Below are 9203 nucleotides of genomic sequence, written 5' to 3'. Positions count from 1 at the left end.
GTCGTCGAGGAATTTGATCAGCATTTTCTTCAGCACCATTTTCTTCAGGTGCTTTAGCTCGACGTTCTTCACATTCTGGAATGAATTCTTCAGCAGATTCTTCGGTCGGAATGACATCCTCAGTAGCCTTGAACTTGATACTTTCCTCAGGTGCTAGTTCATCTATCATAGAAGGTAGGTGCTCTCTTTAAGAGCCATTAGTTTCATCGAACCGCACATCTACTGTTTCAACAACCTTGTGAAGAACGTAGTTGAAGACTCTGTAGGTGTGTGAGTCCTTTCCGTAACCAAGCATAAAACCTTCATGTGCTTTCGATGCAAATTTAGAGTTGTGATGAGGATCTCTAATGCAACATTTAGCACCGAAGACTTTGAAATAACTCACATTGGGTTTCTTGTCAGTGAGGAGTTCATAGGCAGTCTTCTTGAAGAATTTGTGGAGATATACTCTGTTGATGATGTGGCATGCAGTATCAATTGCATCAATCCAGAAACGATGAGGCGTTTTGTATTCATCAAGCATAGTGCGAGCCATCTCAGCAAGAGTCCTGTTCTTGCGCTCCACGATGCCATTCTGCTGAGGAGTATAAGGAGCAGATAACTCATGAGTAATACCAAGTTCATCAAGATAGTCATCAAGACCATAATTCTTGAACTTAGTTCCATTGTCACTTCTGATGTGCTTGATCTTCACACCAAAGTTGGTTGAAGCCCTCAAGGAAAATCGTTTGAAGACTTCCTGCACTTCATGTTTGTAAGTAACAATGTGTACCCAAGTGTAACGAGAGTAATCATCAACAATAACAAAGCCATATTGAGATGCTTCATTTGAAACTACGGAATAATGGTTAGGACCAAAGAGATCCATGTGAAGCAATTCAAATGGACGAGTAGTGGTCATGATAGTCTTCGTTGGATGCTTGGCCTTGGTCATCTTTCCAGCTTCACAGGCTCCGCATAAGTGATCCTTGAGGAATTTGACATTCTCAATGCCAATGACATGCTTCTTCTTTGCAAGCGTGTGCAAATTCCTCATGCCTGCATGACCAAGTCGTCGATGCCATAGCCAGCCTTCTGAAGCTTTTGCAAGTAGGCATACGGCTGGTTGTGGTCCTGTAGAGAAATCAACAATATACAAGTCTCCTCTCCTAAAGCCTTCGAAGACTTTGGAATTGTCAGCTTCCATGATCACAACACAACGATACTTGCCAAAGACAAAAACCATATCAAGATCACAAAGCATTGAGACAGACATGAGGTTGTATCCTAAGGACTCGACAAGCATGACTTTGTCCATGTGTCGATCCTTTGAGATCGCAACCTTACCTAGACCCAATACCTGACGTTTGCCTTTGTCGGCGAAGATGATATGCTTCAGATGCGATGGAGATAAGGGAGCATCCATCAATACATTCTTGTCACCAGTCATGTGATTTGTACATCCACTATCGAGGACCCACTCAGTGGCTTTGGGTTGATCATCCTGCAGATGAATTAGTGCAGCTTACGAACTCATATACTTCATCTGTGAAGAATATGACATTAATTCATCAGATCAATTTCATCAAGCAGTGCAACAGATAAAGCAGTATGAGGACGTGAGAAATGAGAGTTCATTTCTTCATGATTAGCCTGCGTCCTATTAGGCACTCTCAGGTCTCCAGAAAATTCTTCAGACGTTTTCACACGTCTGGAGACCTGACCCTGCAAAAGAGATTAGTTCTTTTTCTTCACCACCCACATCTGAAGGGGTGGCAAAGAGTTCATCACTCTGCGAGCTCCATACGAGAAAGGTGGCATAGAAGCCAATCCATTTCGTTTCACATAAGAGGTGTTAGGGTAAGCATATGGATAAGCAGAGAAATTCTTAGAGGTCTTATGAACATAATGGTTAGAAGACTAATGCTCATATTCATAGCCCTTAACTCTTCCATGCGAAACAGAGGTGTTAGCATGATGATTATCATATGAGGACTTTGATCCTTTTGAGGAATATGATCCACGTGAGGAATTTGGTCCATATGAGGACTTGGATCCATATGAAGAATTTGGTCCATATGAAGAATTTGATCTGGGGTTCCTTTTCTTCAAAGGTGGTGTCATGAGGACATTCACCTGAAGATTTTCAAGGCACCTTTTGGGAACCCAGATTTTCTTCATAGGGGAACCGTTCCTGCAGTTAGTACCAACATATCTAGCAAATACTTCACCATTCTGATTCTTGAATAGTTTATAGTTGAAGTCAAATGACTCATCAGAAGAATGAGGAGATTCACATGTAAAGCCAGATAGATTAGATGGATCAACTGGAGGTCCCTTTGCAGCAACCCATGAGGTTTTGGGGTACTGCTCAGGCTTCCAATATGTACCATCAGCATTGAGTTTCCTCTCAAAGGCAATACCCTCTTTCCTAGGGTTCCTGTTGAGGATCTGCTTTTTAAGCACATCACAAAGAGTTTGATGCCCTTTGAGGCTTTTGTACATGCCTGTCATGTACAATTACTTCAGCCCTGCATCATCAGTGATACTAGCAATGTTCTCAGATGAGGAATTAGTGATAGCAGAGACAGTTGAAGAATATGTAGCATTAGAAGCATTTGAGCATTCAGGTGATGAATTAGCAGATTCACGTTCAATGCATTTCAAACATGGAGGAACAAGTTCTTCCTGAGCAGCGCTGATTTGTTGAGCTAGCAATGAATCACGCTCCTTTTGATGATCTTCATAACTCACTCTTAGCTTCTCAAGATCTTGCTTTCTTTGAAGAAATTCATAAGAAAGCTTCTCATGATCAGATAAGAGAGTGTTATGATGACCTTGAAGGTTGCCAAAGCTAGTCAGAAGTCTCTGAAGATTTTCAGTCAAGGTTTTAGTGCGATCCATTTCTTCACCCAACATATCATCACTTTTGTCTAGCATGTTTTGAACCTTTTCAAAAGCCTTTTGTTGTTTCACAACAATCTTAGCGAGTTTAGAGTAGCTGGGCTTGAGGTTTTCATCAGATTCATTCTCACTTGATTCAGATGAGGTATATTTGAGTACCTTGGCACCTTTTGCCATGAAGCAATAGGTGGGAGCGTAGTCATCAGTGCCTTCATCAGCCTTGTTGGTGAAGCCATTTTCTTTAGAGTTGAAGATAGACTTGCTGACGAATGCAGTAGCGAGAGCTAGACTCGCCACGCCAGACTCGGACTCCTCAGATGCCTCCTCTTCCTCATGTTCCTCAGATTCAGCTTCAGAGTCCATTTCCTTGCCAATGAATGCCCGAGCCTTCATGGAGCTGCTCTTCTTATGAGATGAAGACTTCGAGGATTTTGATGATGAAGATTTTGACGATTTCTTCTTCTTCTTTGCATCATCAGAACTGTAATCCTTGTATTTCTTCTTCTTTGATTCCTTTTCCCACTGAGAACAATCTTGAATGTAGTGACCAGGCTTCTTGCATTTGTGGCATAGCCTCTTCTTATAGTCACTGGATGAGGAATCATTGCTCCTTGAAGGTTTTCCAAAGCGACCACGTCTTGAGAACTTCTGAAATTTCTTCACGAGCAGTGCTAGTTCATGGCTCAGTTCTTCAGGATCACCAAGGCTGCTGCCAGAATCTTCATCTTTAGATTCAGACACTGCCTTGGCCTTCAGGGCACGTGATCTGCCATAGCTCGAACCATAAAGATCTCTCTTTTCAGCAAGCTGGAACTCATGAGTATTTGGCCTCTCGTGGATATCAGCTGGATCAAGTGACTTGTAGTCAGCACGCTCTTGTATCATCAGTGCCAGAGTATCAAATGAGGAATCAAGCGATCTCGGCAATTTCTTCACCACCTCATGGTCGGTGATGTCAGTGGCACCAAGTGCTTGAAGCTCATTTGAGATGTCAGTGAGGCGATCGAAGGTTTGTTGAACATTTTCATTGTCGAGTCTTTTGAAGCGGTTGAAGAGATTGCGAAGAACATCAACTCGAGAGTCACGCTGTGTTGAGACTCCTTCGTTGACTTTGGACAGCCTATCCCAGATAAGCTTAGCAGTTTCCAAAGCACTCACTCTTCTATACCGTCCTTTGCTCAGATGGCCACATATGATATTCTTCGCTTGAGAATCGAGTTGCTTGAATCTCTTCACATCAGTAGCATTCAGAGAAGGTGTGACTGAGGGAACACCATTTTCCACAACATACCAAAGATCTTTATCAATTGCCTCAAGATGCATTCGCATCTTATTCTTCCAGTAGGGGTAGTCCGTCCCATCGAAGGTAGGACACCCAACAGAGACCTTGATCATACCCGCGGTCGACATAACTAAAACTCCAGGCGGTTAAAAGAAAATCACACAGAACAAGGGAGTACCTTGCTCTGATACCAATTGAAAGTGCGTTATATCGACTAGAGGGGGGTGAATAGGCGATTTCTATGAATTCTTCACTGAGGAATTTGCGGGTGAGGAAATTCCTTAGCGAAGAACTACTTGCAGCGGAATAAGTACTCAAAGGTAAACATAACAGAACACAAGCATGGTCATCATGATGAAATGAAGACAAGCACAGAGTACAGAAAGCGTAAACACAGGATATCACAGGATGAAGACAAACAGACTGAAGAAATTGAACTGAGGAAAGTGAGAAAGCCTTCAGTCAAAGTCTTCAAACAGATATGAACAAGCACACAACAACTGTAATGAGGAAATGAAAGAGTTGAGGAAATAGAACCAGTAAGCTTGGTGAAGACAATGATTTGGTAGACCAGTTCCAACTGCTGTCCTAGTTGTACATCTGGTTGGAGCGGCTAGGTATTTAAACCTGAGGACACACAGTCCTCGCCGTATTCTCCTTGAGCTAAGGTCACACAGACCTCGCCCAATCACTCGTGGTAAGTCTTCAGGTGACTTCCGAACCTTCACAAACTCGGTCACTCGGCGATCCACAATTTCTTTTGGATGCTCTAGACCATGACGCCTAACCGTCTAGAAGAAGCACAGTCTTCAAAGGTAACAAGCGTTGGATCCGCACAGGATCAATCTCTTCAGTGATGCTCAATCACTTTGGGTTTGTAGGTGTTTGGGTTTGGGTTTTCCTCACTCGATGATTTTCGCTCAAAGTCCTCGGAGGATGGGATGCTCTCAAATGACAAGTGTCAGTTTCTCTCGGAGCAGCCGACCAGCTAGTGGTTGTAGGGGGCGGCTATTTATAGCCTAGGGAGCAGCCTGACATGATAAGACATAAATGCCCTTCAATGATATGACCGTTAGGTGGGTAGATATTTTGGGACAGCTGGCGCATAGCACAGCAGCGGTCGGAAATTTGAGTATCAAATTCCTCAGGGCTATCATGTTCCTCACCGTGTAGGCAATCTGCACTAGAGAATTCCTAACTCCTCAGTCAGAACCAATTCCTCAGAGAGCAGAAGAACTTCGTCTCTGTTACTAAAGAATATGACTGAACTGTATGAGATTTCCAATGGCTTCACTCGAAGGGATTGGAAGGTGTAGGATTTTGAGTTGAGCATCACATGGAAATTTTTCCTTAGTATTTCCTCGACCCCCTTTAACAGTACGATATTTCCTATGACTCAAGAAAGAGAAAATGAAACTACGAAAACAAAAGTCTTCACGCTTCATGTTCCTCGAATGAATACCAAGTCTTCAAGGTCACACCAATTTCTTCACTTTCAAAGTCTTCAGAAAGTCTTCAGAAGTCCAAAGTCTTCAGTCGAAGAACTTCATTTTTAGGGGTCAACTTTCTCTGTAAATATCAAACTCCTCATAGACTTATAGACCTGTGTACACTCATAAAACACATTAGTCACTTAACCTATAAGTCTTCAATACACCAAAATCACTAAGGGGCACTAGATGCACTTACAACGGATGTATGTAGACATATTTTAGAGTGTAGATTCACTCATTTTGCTTCGTATGTAGTCACTTGTTGCAATCTCTAAAAAGACATATATTTTGAAACGGAGGGAGTACAACGCATGCATGCATGCCATGACTTTCTTTTTGATACTTGCATGTGTTGATTTGATGCACCTTGCCAAATTTTGACTATAAATTTAACTAGCCAAATGTTCATGCATGTCACAAAAAATTATGGGGCTGTTTGGATTGTGACTATGTTTGTCTTATGTTGCCACATTATTTTTACCACACTTGCCTAACTTGAGTTGCTCAAATTGTTAGACCCACCTTGGCTTGCCTAAGGAAATCTTGCCACACTTTTTGTGTCTATGACATGTGGGGTTCACTGCTAATAAAAAATTTCTTGTCTTAGGTGTGGCTAGAACCAAACACCCACCTAACTTGGTCAAATTTGCCTAAGGTGAGGTGTGGCAAAGTGTGGCAATATGTGGCTGGAAACCAAACAGCCCCTACATCATTGAAAACTATGTTCAAATACGAATCAAACGATATAATTTTTGTTAACATGCACTAACATTTTGTCAGTTAAATCTTTGGTCAAAATTTAGCACCAATTTGAAAGGGGCCCAATAAATATTGTACTCTCACATTTTGTTTTGAGGATACTCCCACATACTCCATCTGTTCCCAAATATAAGTCTTTTTTAGAGATTCTAACAAGTGACTACATACGGAGCAAAATGAACGAATCCATCCTTTAAAATATGTCTACATACATCTGTATGTTGTAGTCCATTTGAAATGTCTAGAAAGACTTATATTTAGGAACGCAGGGAGTAGAAAATATAAATAATAATGCATGTTGGGGCAGCCCACGTTTCCAATAATTTTAGCCGTGGGCTTGTTCACAATTTTTACGAGGGGGTGGTTGTTCATTTAATGGAGGGTCTTGTACCAGACTTGAACGATACAAAGTGCGACCTGGCACGCTGTAACACCACTTGGAATAAGCGGATAGCTATCTCAGAAAACAATCAACAACTAAAAAACAGTGACCTGGCACGTACACAATTTTAAACGATTGTTTTGATGGAGTGAAAAAGGAAAACTACCCCACTACGTATATATAGGCCGGAGCCTCCACGCTTGCTTGCTAGGGTTGCTCTATTCACACACTCTCATCCTCTCTAGATCTAAACAAGATAGCGGTGGTAACACTGTCTTTCTCCCTTCAAAAAACACTGTCTTTCTATCCTCACCGCTGGTTACAGATCCAGACGTATCCCCCTCCGCCGGTGAAGGGGAGGAGGGGCAGCGTTTAGGCCGTCGTCAATAGCGAGGGAGGAGACCCACTGCCGGCCGCACCGTTATCTCTGGCTGAGCGCCGGCGCGGGAGGTCCTCTGATCCCTTCGTCATTGCCCTAGTGTGGGCGGATCCGGCCTCCCGCCGCCCACCTATCCACATCCCGACGACCTTCAGGTATATCTTCCTTTGAAACCGCCGTAGCTCTACTTCCCCAGCTTGCTACGTTGCTGCATGTGCATCATTTTCTACCTCTCAGCCCCTCCCGCTCGGCTGGGCCGTTGGCCCAGTCTGGCGCAACTTTTTTTTAAATAAAACAATTCTGCCGTAAAGGAAAAACCCTAAATGAATATAAAAAAATTCTAAAAATACCAAAAACAATTTTCACCGTCTAAATTAAATATTTAGAACAAAGTGAACATTTCCTTGGCCTAAAAATGCAATTTTGAAAAATGAATATTTTTCTATTTCAAATAAAATATCTAATTGATTTTAATATTTTTCCTCCAATATTTCTTTTATTTTGGAGAAGTCATATTATCTCCTCTCTTTTATTTTTAATATTGGAAATATTTTCAGAGAGAAAAATAATTAAAACCAAAGTGATCCTCTTTTCAAATTTGAGAAAAAAAATTCAAATATGAAAATAAATGAAATCCCCAACTCTCTCCGTGGGTCCTTGAGTTGCTTAGAATTTCTAGGATCAAAACCAAAATGCAAATAAAATATGATATGCATATGATGACCTCTGTATAACATTCCAAATTGAAAATTTGGGATGTTACAAACCTACCCCCCTTAAGATGAATCTCGCCCTCGAGATTCAGGTTGGCTAGAGAATAGGTGTGGTGGTATTTCCGTAGATCTTCCTCTCGTTCCCAGGTGGCTTCATCCTCGGTATGGTGGCTCCACTTAACTTTGCAAAACTTGATAACCTTGCTGCGTGTGACTCGGCTGGCAAACTCGAGAATCTTGACAGGTTTCTCCTCATAGGTTAGGTCACTATCCAACTGAATTGCTTCCAGGGGCACTGTATCTCTCAGAGGAATATCGACCATCTCAGCATGGCACTTCTTCAACTAGGAAACGTGAAACACATCATGAACTCCTGACAGTCCTTCGGGTAACTCCAACTTGTAGGCCACTTCTCCCATACGTTCCAAAACTCGGTATGGTCCTACAAATCTCGGGGCTAGCTTTCCCTTAACTCCAAATCGTTTAACTCCTCGCAGAGGTGACACACGAAGATATGCTCTGTCTCTGATTTCATAGACTACCTCCTTGCGTTTCGAGTCCGCATAACTCTTCTGCCTGGACTGAGCTACCTTTAGTCTATCACAAATCAACTTTACCTTCTCTTCGGACTCTTTGATCAGATCTGGTCCAAACAACTGACGGTCTCCAACTTCATCCCACATCAACGGTGTCCTGCACCTTCTTCCATACAAAGCTTCCAAAGGGGCCATCTCCAAACTGGCTTGATAACTGTTGTTGTATGAGAACTCTGCGTAAGGCAAATTATCATCCCAACTAGATCCATAATCTAGCGCACAAGCTCTCAACATGTCCTCCAGAATCTGATTGACTCTCTCGGTCTGTCCATCTGTTTGCGGATGAAAAGCTGTACTGAACCCTAGCCTGGTACCCAAAGTCTCGTGCAGCTGATTCCAAAACTTTGAAGTAAACTGGGTCCCTTTATCAGATACGGTGGTCCTCGGAACTCCATGCAGACATACGATCCTGGTCATATATATCTTGGCCAACTTCGCACTCGTATAGGTGGTTTTCACTTGTATAAAGTGAGCCACTTTGGTCAAACGATCCACTACTACCCAAATAGAATCATATCCCAATCGGGTCCTGGGTAATCCGGTGATAAAATCCATGCCAAGCTTGTCCCACTTCCATTCAGGTATCGGCATAGGCTGCAGTAATCCTGCTGGCTTCTGATGTTCTACCTTCACTCTCTGACATACATGACATACGGCTACATACTCGGCAATATCCTTCTTCATACCGGTTCACCAGAAACGCTCCTTCAAATCCA

This window comes from Triticum aestivum, chromosome 2D (assembly GCF_018294505.1).
Source record: "Triticum aestivum cultivar Chinese Spring chromosome 2D, IWGSC CS RefSeq v2.1, whole genome shotgun sequence".
Classification (NCBI taxonomy): Eukaryota; Viridiplantae; Streptophyta; class Magnoliopsida; order Poales; family Poaceae; genus Triticum; species Triticum aestivum.
The sequence above is the reverse complement of the archived record's forward strand: the minus strand, read 5'-3'. Positions refer to the sequence as shown.